The sequence below is a fragment of the Alexandromys fortis genome, unplaced genomic scaffold (assembly GCF_014885135.2).
Source record: "Alexandromys fortis isolate MF-2015 unplaced genomic scaffold, M_Fortis_MF-2015_v1.1 scaffold_69, whole genome shotgun sequence".
NCBI lineage: Eukaryota > Metazoa > Chordata > Mammalia > Rodentia > Cricetidae > Alexandromys > Alexandromys fortis.
In genome coordinates, this window is record NW_026067951.1 from 923,780 (window position 1) to 936,608 (window position 12,829).

At 41.6% G+C, this 12,829-nt stretch overlaps 1 protein-coding gene across 1 annotated transcript in view; it reads right to left on the reverse strand.

The window, feature by feature from the left end:
* The window catches only part of Olah (oleoyl-ACP hydrolase), a 46,941-nt gene extending 43,566 nt beyond the window's left edge, over nt 1-3,375 (reverse strand). Inside the window, exon 1 of the mRNA XM_050150561.1 lies at nt 3,172-3,375. The gene's annotated coding sequence lies outside the window, so the exon portion shown is untranslated. The remainder of the gene's footprint in view (nt 1-3,171) is intronic.
* Nucleotides 3,376-12,829: the final 9,454 nt, after the last annotated feature.

Genomic DNA, 12,829 nt, shown 5'->3' on the forward strand with positions numbered 1-12,829 from the left:
AAAGGTCACGGAGTGTATACCTGGTGAACCTAAAGAAGCTAAAGAAGAAGGTGAACCCAAGGAAAAACATATAGTTATCCTCTTGGCTAAGGGAAGTAGACAAAATTGCCGGGGAGAAAATTGAGATCTTGGGGGTGGGGTGGGTTGGGGATAAGGGGGGACGGGGAGAGAAAAGTGAGAAGGGGAGGATGGGGGGAACTTGGGGAAACAGGAAGACTGGGATAAAGGAAGGTTGGATAGGGGAGCAGGGAAGCACATATCTTAGTTAAGGGAGCCACCTTAGTGTTGGCAAGAGACTTGAATCTAGAGTGGCTCCCAGGAGCCCAAGGCGATGTCCCCAGTTAGTCCCTTGGGAAGCTGAGGATAGGGAACCTGAACTGACCCTATCCTATAGCAATACTGACGAATATCTTCCTTATCACCATAGAACCTTCATCTGGGGATGGATGGAGTTAGAGACAGAGACCCACACTGGAGCACTGGACTGAACTCCCAAGGTCCCAATGAGGAGCAGATGGAGGGAGAACACGAGCAAGGATGTCAGAACACGAGGGGTGCACCCACCCACTGAGACAGTGGGGCTGATCTATTGAAAGCTCACCAAGGCCAGCTGGACTGTGCCTAAAAAAGCCTGGGATAAAACCGGACTCTCTGATCATGGCGAACAATGAGGGCTGATGAGAAGCCAAGGACAATGGCACGGGGTTTTGATCCTACTTCATTTTCCGGCTTGGTGGGAGCCTAGCCAGTTTGGATGTTCACCTTCCTAGACATGGAGGGAGGGGGGAGGACTTTGGACTTTCCACAGGGCAGGGAACCATGACTGCTCTTTGGATTGGAGAGGGAGGGGGAGAAGAGTGGGGGGAGGGGGAGAAGAGTGGGGGGAGGGGTGAAAGGTGGGAAGAGGGGGAGGGAAATGGGAGGCTGGGAGGAGGCAGAAACTTTTTTTTTTTCCTTTTCTCAATAAAAAAAAAGAAAGAAAGGGCACACAGTGTACATCCACAGCATGGGTATGGGTTAATCAAGAGAAAAAGGTCACACCTTATACGACTTAGCAAGAGCTTTCGACACAACTTTGTGGCTTTTGAAGTTACACCACTTAACGGATATAATTTACTGTCATGGTATTTCATTTGTATTTTAATAAATAAAGTTTGCCTGAAGGTCAGAGAGTAAAACAGCCACACTGATCAGCCTCACAGACCAGGCAGTGGTAACACACCTTTAATCCTAGTAGCCACACTAGTTTGCCATAGAAACCAGGCAGTGCATGCCTTTAATTCCAGCACTAGAGAAGAATATAAGACAGGAGGAGACAGCTCTCAGACTCAGTCATATTCCGAGGATTCCTGGAGTTAGGATCGCCATTTCAGACTGAGGAAGGAAAGAACTGGTGGCTGGCTGTTTTATTTTTCTGACCTTCAGGTGGAAACCCAGTATCTGTCTCTGGGTTTTTATTAGTCATGCTACAATTTACAATCAGGGTAAAAGAAAAACTTATTAATAAAAAATAAAGGTACAAGAATAACTTAAAAATAAGCATAGAATATACATACTAGTTTACTAATTTCTCTTCCCCTAAATAATTTTTTCTTCTAAATATGACTGTCAGGTGGTTTTAGGAAGTATATCATTCAGGGATGCAAGAAGAATGGATCAAAGTTCATACATATTCTGTCCCTAAGTAAGCATAGTTTGTTTCTGGTTTCTTTTTTTAACTCATTGACATACATGTGTACAGTGTGTTTTTGTCATATTATATCCCCATTACTCTTTTACCCCCTTCTCCCTCCACTGAATCCCTCTCCTCCTCAACCAGCCCCTTCCTGCTTTCATGTCCTTAGTTTGTTTTAGTTTAGTTTTTGAATGCATGTGTGTGTGTGTGTGCACGCATGTGTGCATGCATGCTTGAGTAGGGGTGGGTAGACACTGAATTTAATAAGAGTTGTTTGGAAGACATGGGTGGGAGATTATTTACTGGAATATAGGCATTTTACCAGTGGCGGCACCATTGGAGAATTGTTTGTTCTATTTGTTTGTTTAGTGTGTGTGTGTGTGTGTGTGCACATGAGTGTGTGTAAAAGACATGGGGGAGGCAATGAAGAACACCTCTATGAAGTCAGTCTCTTCTCTTCTCTTTACATGGGTCCCAGGGATGAAACTCTGGACATCAGGCTTGCACAACAAACATTTACCAACTGACCTATCTTGCCAGGCCCGTTTGCCCTCTTTATCATCCTTAATTGTCTTTAGAAAAATAAACATTGTCCTTAGGTAGGAAATCTTTATTTATCTTATCAATTGTGTTGAAAGTTTTTTAAAAAGTACTGAGCATTCAACCAAAGACCTTACACATGCTGGCTAAAATCCCACACCAAGCTACGCTCGAGACAGGTTCTGAAACTGCTTTCCTTGGTTTCCAGCCAGTTTGGGAGGTAACCAGATAAAGTTACCAGATAAAGGAAGAAACTTCTTGACCTTTTCATGTCCCCTAAATTTTTCTCTTTTCGTAACCTTCTTCCTTGAGGAGGGCTAATAGAGCTCAGAGTCACCAATACCCTAGGATTACAGGGTTGAATCTTTTTCAATTGATCAGGTTTCTAGAGCGTCTGTTGGAAGCCATGGAGCATATGTGTCTGAGCCTGAAAACTGGCGGGTAGGAAGGTCAGAGAGCCAAAGAAGAGCAAGAATTAAGGATGCCCTGTGAGGACAGAAGACCGCAGCAAGTACTAGAGAGGACGTATAACAGCGAGACTGGAAGGTGTCATCTGGAGCCTGTCACGGAATAGACAGCAAGTTTCGGTTGGAAGGAAGGTGGGTAGGAAGGACAGAGGGCAAAGAAGCTGTCTTGAGGCACCTGCAAGAAAAAGATAAAATCTCAGATTTGAGACTCAGGGGTGAGATCCCACTAAATAGTGATCAAAGCTGGTACCTTATGAAGCTTTGGAGGTTTATGGGTTGATCAAAGTGAGCTAAAGACAACAGATGACACTTAAAACACTGAGGTATCTCAGTTTCTCCAGAGCTAAGGGGCAATTCTGCTAAACATGGCATACCGAAGGACACCACCCTTCTGCTTACAACTCAGTGCAAACCGAGTTTTAAGACTGTGTCTGCTCACTGCAGATGTGGGGCCTCCCACTTTAGGCGCTGTCTCTCACACTAACTTACCGGGTTGAGTAACTTATGAAGAATAGAGGCTTCTTTAGCTCGTTTGTTTGGAAAGGTTTCTCTCAGCATCATAAAAAGGCAGAATGTGGCAAAGCAGAACAATCATAGGTCACCGCGGGTTTCTCTGGAGTCGGCCTGATCGATCTACTAATGCCAATGGTCTCACTAAGTCCTTACTTTGAAAATGATCGATGTGTGAGTTTAGAAGTCCAATCTCACTGGAACCGGAGGGAAGGTCCTTGACTTTGTGCTCTGTGATGAAGGACAATGGAAAGACAGCTGGTTCATTATTTCAATCTTTATCTTTATGGGGACACGAGAAAATTCAGCTTTTTTTTTAATAAGTCGCCATTAATCAGGATGTTGAAGTTAATCCCAGCATTTAAGACAATTGTTTTACCACCCCGTGAATTGTGAATGGTCATGGAACCTCCACTGGCTCAGTTTCCCACATTCCTCCCTGTGAGTTTTAACACACCCCACCTTTACTCCTGATATCCCCCACATCTCTCCAGTTGCCCAAGACTCTGACAATGATTTTCCTGATCCATCTGGCAAAATGCCTAGCCTTCGACTTTCTGTCCTGCCAACACAGAGGACACATTCTGCTCGATTTGTTTCTGGGTCAGAGTTCTTCCCCAAAGATATGAAGAGTGGTGTCCAATGATGAGATCATTTGGTCCAATGCCCTCTGTGTCCCAAATGTAGGGCATTTGGATCAAGGTGCTACAGTCAACGCAGGATTTCTCATACCTGCCCTGGCCTTCTCAGACACTGTCACTCAAGACAGAGGCTGGATACAATCTAGGAAGACACTGAGCATATCGGCTCAGTCCATATATGGGCCCTGGCCCCAGTAGTTGTGTTTTCAATGAGTAACTAACACTTCTTCCTATCAAAGAATCATGGTGGGGAGAGATGGATCATTGGTTAAAAGTACACACTGTTCTTAAAGGACACCCGAGTTTGGAGCCCAGCGCTCATGTTGAGCTGCTCACAAGCACCTGTATTTCTAGCTCTGGCTGGATTCAACATTCCTGACCTTTGAAGGTGCCTGCACACCTGTGTACAGCCCCACTCCTAGCTAAACATAATTAAAAGTAAGAACAAATCTTTTAAAAAGTCACAGAGGACTCAACTTCCCAGGGAACAGTTGTGATCATAATGTAATGTAAAGGCAATGGATGATTTCCATGTCCACTTTGGCTTTGGGATAAGGATTTCCTTAGCCCATGTGTAGTTCTTTCTGCAGACAGACAGCACTGTGCAGGACAGAAGGATGCTGGGTCGGCTTCTAGCATCACTCCATCATTTAAAAGGCCAAATCACGTAAGCCTCAGAGCTTCCTTCCAGGTATAGTGTTAGGCCAAAGGGTGTCAGGCCACAAAAGCTATGAGATGTGCATTATAAAATGTGGTTAGTGACCTTCTAAGTTGGGAAATGGCATAGCATTCTTTTGTTCCCCTTCCTTGTCTTGGTTAGGGTTTCTATGTGAAGAGACACCGTGGCCACTTTTATATATTTCATTGTGGTGGCTCATTGGCTCATTTATAGTTCAGAAGTTCAGTCCATTATCCTCGTGGCAAGAAGCATGGCAGCATACAGACAGATACGGTGCTGGAGAGGCAGCTGAGAGGTCTACATTTGGATCACCAGGCAGCAGGAAAAGAGAGATGCTGGGCCTGGCTTGAGCTTTTGAAACCTAAAAGTCCTCCAACAAGGCCACATTACTCCAGTAATGTCATACCCAGTTCAACATGGCCACCCATCCCAATAGTGTCACTCCTTATGATCCTATGGGGTACATTTTCACTCAAAACACAACATTCCACTCCCTGGACCTCATGGGCTTGTAGCCATATAATAATAATGGGAAAAGTGTTCAGTCAAAAGTCCCATAGTCTATCAGTTTCAACTCTGTTTAAAAGTCAAAAGTTCAAAGTCTCTTTTGTGATTCATGGCAGACTCTTAACTGTCATCCAAAACAAAAACAAACAAATCAATCCAGTCACATAACCTTTGACCTACAGTCTGTCCTAACTATAGGATATGTTTGGATTGGCGCCTAACCCAATTGTCATCAGAAATGTTTCATCCAGCCATGGATGGAAATAGATTCAGAGCCACAACTAAACATCAGGCAGAGCTTGGGGGATCCTGCAGAAGATGGGGGAAAGGGGTTGTAGGAGCCAGAGGGGTCAAGGACACAACAAGAAAATTCACAGAATTAACTAACCAGGGCTCATAGGTGCTCACAGGGACTGAACTGACAACCAGGGAATCTGCGTGGGACTGACCTAAGTAGGCACTCTGCATACATGTTAACAGTTGTGTAGCTTGGTCCTCTTTGGGACTCCTAAAAGTGGGAACAGAAGCTGTCTTTGACTCTTTTACTGGCTTTTGGGACCTTGCTCCTCATACTGGGTCTCCTTGCTCAGCCTTCATAATGGAGATGTGCTTAGTTTTACTGCAACTTGATATGCTTGCTATGTTTTGTTGATATTCATGGGAGACTTTCCTTTTTCTAATCAGAAAGTGAGGAGTGGATTGGGGATTGGGAACAGAGGCAGATGGGAGAGGGGGACTGGGAGGGGAGGGGGTGGGACTGACCAGGCTGTAAAATAAATAAATAAATTACCAAAAACAGACATGATCAAACCTGAGTTTTGTGTAAAACAGGAATGGACTTACTTTGACCTTGTAACAAGATGGCTTTTAATCTTAAGATGGAGACAGGTTGGTCCATCATTCTCCCCTTGTCTTGTGGCTCTTTCAAATCCTTGATAGAGAACAGTCATTTCTATCTGTTTTATGGCTGATAATTCTAGCAAGGGGCAAATATTTTTTGCACTTTTTATTTGGCGAGGGACAAAATTTGTATCATAGTACCAACTTCTGTCTTAGTTAGGATTTCTATTGCTGTGAAGAGACACCATGGCCACAGCAACTCCTATAAAGGAAAGCATTTCATTGGGGATGGCTCACACTTCAGGGGTTTAGTCCATTGCCATCATGGCAGGAGCATGGCAGCGTGCAGGCAGACATGGTGCTGGAGAAGTAGCTGAGTGTTCTACATTTGGACCAGCAGGCAGTAGGAAGAGAGAGTGACGCTGGGCCTGGCTTGAGCTTCTGAAACCTCAAAGCCTACCTCCAGAGACTCAATTCCTTCAATAATGCCACACCTCCCAATAGTGTCCCTCCTTATGGGTCTATGGAAACTGTTTTCACTCAAACCACAACATTCATGAGAGTAGGAGTCTTTCCTCTGTGTCTCTTCATGGCATTTCAATGAAACAAATCAGAAAATATGAGAAGCTCTTTGCTCAAAATTACAGCTAAGACAAGGGACACAATGCTCTTTGTAGTATCCCAAGGATTGTGAATGCCACAGCTCAAAGTTCACCTCCTTTCTCTATTTTGTGCTCTCCTTTTCTCCTAGCTTTGTTTTTCCCATGTTTCTACTGTGTACCTGCTTTCTCTCCTAGGAGGTACAGCTAACAGTTCTCATCCGCATCATCTTTAAGAATATTTTATTACATTTAAATTTAGTCGGAGGAGGGATGGAGCTTGGAGGAGTTGGGTTTTCTATCATCGTGGTGTCCTGGACATCACAGCCAGGTTGTCAGGCTCAGCGGCAGAAGCCTTTACCCACTGAGCAGTATCACTAGCTCTCACCCTCATCATCTTTTACATTCCTGGTAGTTCATTTTGGAAGACCAAACCTATACTCAGCTGCTTCTTTATGGTTTGGTTAGGATATACTCTGATTTTTGCAAAAGTGTGGGCTCCTAAGGTAATTATTCTTTAGTTTATTCTGGAATATATGTGCTAAAACAAGGTAGCTGCCACCTTCATCACAACCTACATATAGTTAGACTTCTCTCACCATCAATAGTACCCTACTATAAAACCAAGGTTAGTAGGGTCTTAGTCTTCTCTTCTACTGCCTTTCCTTTTGGAGTTCCTTGGTTTCTTTTCTTGCTCATCAGAAAAACTCCAAAGATGGTGAAATTCATATAGAACAGAGTCTTCTCCTATGATATTATTTGGCTTTCATAAAAATGTCCTTGTCGATGAATAACCGTGCCCTAAGTGAGCCTTGGATATTATACTCCTTCCTTATTGCTCAGAGAACCCTGAGGAAGAGGAGACAAAGGATTTAAGAGCTGGAAGTTAGAGGATTGATGCAAAACACTGTCTTCTGGACAAATCCAGACCATTGTGCTAGGGAAGTCACGGTGGCTGTGGTTGCCTACACAAGACCTACACAATATCAAGCCAGTCAACATTGCCAGCACAGAAGGGAGAGAGAATTGTAGTTTTTGTGGGCTTGTTGCTGCTGCCTGTTGTGTGGTCCCAGTTTCCTGGGTGGGGGTAAGAGACTTGGAGGCAGTGGCATAGACCAGGAGATTCCAGTACAGAAGCTCTTTATTGTAAACAGGTTGGAGATTTTATGGGGTTAGGGAAATTAAGCTGCCACAGGAACAATACTGATTGGTCCTTTTGAAACTAGCGGTCATTGCTGGCATGTTGTGATTGGCTAGGAGCGTGCGTCATTAGTTACCATGCTTTTGATCAGCTGCCGGAGCTTGCTTGTGCTTGCGCTCTTGCCCTGCCTCTGGGAATTATAGAGTTCCATGACTAGCTGAGAAGTTTTTGCAAACTTGGGGCTTCTGGGATAGGGACAGTCAGTTTCTTAAAGGAAGTGGCTCCTGTTAGGGCACCCGTGCTCCCGCTGATGGCCCCACAACTATGAACAGAAGAGCAATAGTGATGGGACTTAGAGGGTATGAAGTTGGGAGGGGGACGTAGGAAGAACAGAGAGGGGAAGAGGGTGGTGAGAAGATCAGAATGTGTTGTTCCTGTGCGGGAACTTATCAGAGGATGTATTTTAAAAGTCTTTCACCGTGGGAGGACAGACCTTCCCCCTAATCTCCACCATGAGTGTCACATGTTTCCTGCTGACTTCTCTTCTAACCAGAGGTAAACACAGAACAATTTCTCTGAAAGTTTCCAGCAGCAATTGTGCCTGCTTTCCTCTCAAAGCGAGGAGCACTGGGTGGTAACTTCAAGGCAATCTGTGAGTTCTGGATAGAAATTCAGGTTTTGTATGCGCGTCTTGCAAGTCAGAATCTGATTCTGTGTGACACCATGCGTGGGAAGAGCCAAGATCACAGATGGATACTATTCTAAAGACAGACAAATTACAAGATTACCAGAAATTCCAATAGACGTTATGTACAGCTGAAACGTGCAGGAAAACAGAACGGCATTGGTGGGGAATAAGCATAGCAAAGTCTGTCAGGACAGGACTGTGATTCCTGCCTGCTTCATGGGAGGCTGAGGTAGAAAAATTATGAGTTTAAGGACAGCCTGAGTAACTGGGGAGCTTTAGCTCAGTGGTAGAGCTATTGTCTTGCATGTGTGAGGGCCTATGTTCAATCTACAGCATTGAAAACACACACACACTAACACAGCCCCAGGTGTGACTCCCTAGTTTGAGGCAGGAGAGAGATAGAAGCCCCGTCCAGAAGTGGTTTGTCCACTCTCAGGTAACACTGGGCACTGAGTTCTGAAAGACCTGGCTATTTAGTAAGAAGGTCCCAAAAACAAAACAAGATATTCCATGACAAAATCAGATTTAACCACAAACCCAGGCCTACACAAAGTACTAGAAGAAAAACTCCAACCCAAGAAAGTTGGCTACATCCACAAAAACACAGACAATTGATGATCTCATAGCAACAAATCCCAAAAAGGGGGAAACACAGAAATTAACATCACTAACAATAAAAACTAAATTAATAGGAGATAACAATCACTGGTCATTAATATCTCTTAATATAAATAGACTCAACTCACCTATAAAAAGACACAGGCTAACAGATTGGATACGGAAACAGTATCCTGCTGCACACAAGAAACACACCTCAACCTCAAAGACAGACATCACCTCAGAATAAAGGGTTGGGAAAAAATTTCCAATCAAATGGACCTAAGAAACAAGCCTGTGGAGCTACCCTAATATCTAACAAAATAGGCTTCAAACTAAAATCAATCAAAAGAGACAAAGAAGGATATTTCATATTAGTCACAGGAAAAAATCCATCAAGAAGAAATCTCAATACTGAATGTCTGTGCCCCAAACACAAGGATACCCTCATATATAAAAGAAAAACTTCTAAAGTTTAAATCACACATTAAACCCCTCACACTATTAGTGGGAGACTTCAACACTCCACTCTCACCACTGGAAAGGTCAGTCAGACAAAAAAAAATGAACAGGGAAATAAGGGAGCTAACAGATGTTATGACTCAAATGGACTTAACAGACATCTATAGAACATTCCATCCAAACATAAAAGAATATACCTTCTTCTCAGCACCCCATGGAACCTTCTCAAATATTGACCACATACTCAGTAACATAACAAAGCAAATCTCAACAGATAGAAAAATTTGGAATAGCCCCGTGAATCTTATCAGATCACCATGACTTAACACTAAAATTCAACAGCAAACTAATTCCAGAAAGCCCACAAAAACATGGAAATTAAGCAATGCTTACTTGAGTCATCAACAGGTCAAGGAAGAAATAACAGAAGATATTAAAGACTTCCTAAAATTCAGTGAAAATGACCACACAACATACCCAAATTTGTGGGACACAATGAAGGCAGTGTTAAGAAAGTACATAGCACTAAATGCCTACATAAAGAAGCTAGAAAAATCCCACACTAGTGAATTAACAGAACATTTGAAAACTTTAGAACAAAAAGAAGCAACTCACCTAAGAGAGCTAGACGGCAGGAAATAATCAAATTGAGAGCTGAAATCAACAAAATAGAAAAAAAAAATACAAAAAAATCAATGAGACAAAGAGTTGATTTTTCAAGAAAAATCAACAAAATAGACAAACCTTTATCCAAACTAGCCAAAAGGCAGAGAGAGAATATCCAAATTAACAAAGTGAGAAATGAAAAGGGGGACATAACAACAGACACAGAGGAAATACAGAGAATCATCAGATCATATTTCCAAAACTTTTACTCCATAAAATTGGAAAACTTAAAGAAAATGGACAACTTTCTGGATAAATATCACTTACCAAAATTAAATCAAGACCAGATTAGGAAACTAAACAGATCTATTACTGCTGAAGAAATAGAAATAGTCATCAAAAGTTTCCCAATCAATAAAAGCCCAGGACCAGATGATTTCAGCTCAGAATTCTACAAGATTTTCAAAGAAGAACTAATACCAATACTGCTCAAATTGTTCCACACAAGAGAAACAGAAGGAACATTGCCAAACTCTTTTTATGAGGCTACGATTACCCTGATACCCAAACCACATAAAGACATTACTAAGAAAGAGAATTACAGACCAATCCCACTCATGTACATTGATTCAAAAATACTAAATAAAATACTGGCAAATCTAATCTAAGAACATATCAGAACCATCATTGACCATGATCAAGTTGGCTTCATTCCAGAGATGCAGGGATGGTTCAACATACAAAAATCTGTCAACGTAATCCACCATATAAACAAACTAAAATATAAAATCCACATGATCATGTCAGTAGATGCTAAAAAGCTTTCGACAAAACACAACATCCCTTCATGATAAAGGTCTTGGAGAGAGCAGGGATACAAGGAACATACCTAAATATAATTAAGGCAATATACCGCAAGCCAATGACCAATGTCAAACTAAATGGAGAGAAACTCACAGCAATTACACTGAAATCAGGAATAAGACAAGGTTGTCCACTCTCTCCATATCTATTCAATATAGTTCTTGAGGTCCTAGCTAGAGCAACAAGACAACAAAAGAAGATAAAGGGGTACAAATCAGAAAAGAAGGCAAACTCCCACTATTTGGTGATGATATGATACTTTACATAAGCAACTCCAAAATTTCTACCAAGCAACTTTTACAACTCATAAACACTTTCAGTAATATAGCAGAATACAAGATTAACTAAAAAAAATCACTAGCCTTCTTTTACACAGATGATAAATGGGCTAAGAAAGAAATCAGAGAAGCATCACCTTTCACAATACCCACAAATAGCATAAAATATCTTGGAGTAACTCTAACCAAACAAGTGGAAGACTTGTATGACAAGAACTTTAAATCTTTGAAGAAAAAAAATTGAAGAAGATACCATAAAGTGGAAAGATCTCCCAAGATCTTGAGTAGGTAGAACTAACATAGTAAAAATGGCAATCTTACCAAAAGCAATCTACAGATTCAATGCAATGCCCATCAAAATTCCAGAAAAATTCTTCACAGACCTCGAAAGAATTGTACTCAACTTTATATGGAAAAGCAAAACACCCAGGATAGCCCAAACAATCCTGTACAATAAAGGAACTTCTGGAGGCATCACAATCCCTGACTTCAAACTCTACTACAGAGCTACAGTACTGAAAACAGTCTGGTGTTGGCATAAGAACAGACAGGAGGACCAATGGAACCAAATGGAAGACCCAAATATTAATCCATACACTTTCGAACACCTGAATTTTGACAAAGAAGTAAAAAAAAATCAAATGGAAAAAAAGAAAGCATATTTAACAGATGGTTCTGGCATAACTTGATATCAACATTAGGAGAATGAAAATAGACCCATATCTATCACCATGCACAAAACTCAAGTCCAAATGGATCAAAGACTTCAACATAAAGCCATCCACAATGATCCTCATAGAAGAGAAAGTGGGAAGTACATTTAAACACATTGGCACAGGAGACCACTTTTTAAATTTAACCCCAGCAGCACAGACACTGAGAGAAACAATTAATAAATGGGACCTCCTGAAACTGAAAAGCTTCTGTAAAGCAAAGGACATGGTCAACAAGACAAAACAGCAGCCTACAGAATGGAAAAAGATCTTCACCAGCCCCACATCAGACAGAGAGCTGATCTCCAAAATATACAAAGAACTCAAGAAATTGGTCATCAAAAGAAAAAATAACCCAATTAAAAAAATGGAGTACAGACCTAAACAGAGAACTCTCAACAGAGGAATCTAAAATGGTTGAAAAACACTTAAGGAAATGTTCAACATCCTTAGTCATCAGAGAAATGCAAATCAAAACATCTCTGAGATTCCATATTACACCTGTAAGAATGGCCATGATCAAAACCACACTGATGATAACTTATGCTAAAGAGGATGTGGGGTAAATGGAACACTCTTCCATTGCTCATGGGCGTGCAAGCTGGTACAGCCCATTTGGAAATCAGTTTACTGATTTCTCAGAAAATTAGAAAACAACCTCTCTAAAGACCCAGAAATACCTTTTGGGTATATATCCAAAGGAGGCTCAGCCATGCCACAAGAACATGTGTTTGACTATGTTCATAGCAGCATTGTTGTCATAGCTAGAACCTGGAAACAACCTAAATGCCCCTTGACTAAAGAATAGATAGGGAAAATGTGGTACATTTACACAATGGAGTACTACACAGCTGAAAAAAATAATAACATCTTGAAATTTGCAGGCCAATGTGTGTTGAGCTAGAAAACATCATTTTTAGTGAGGTAACCCAGACCCAGAAAGACAATTATCATATGTACTCACTCATAAGTGGTTTTTAGATATAAAGCAAAGAAAACCAGCCTACAAAGCACAATCCCAG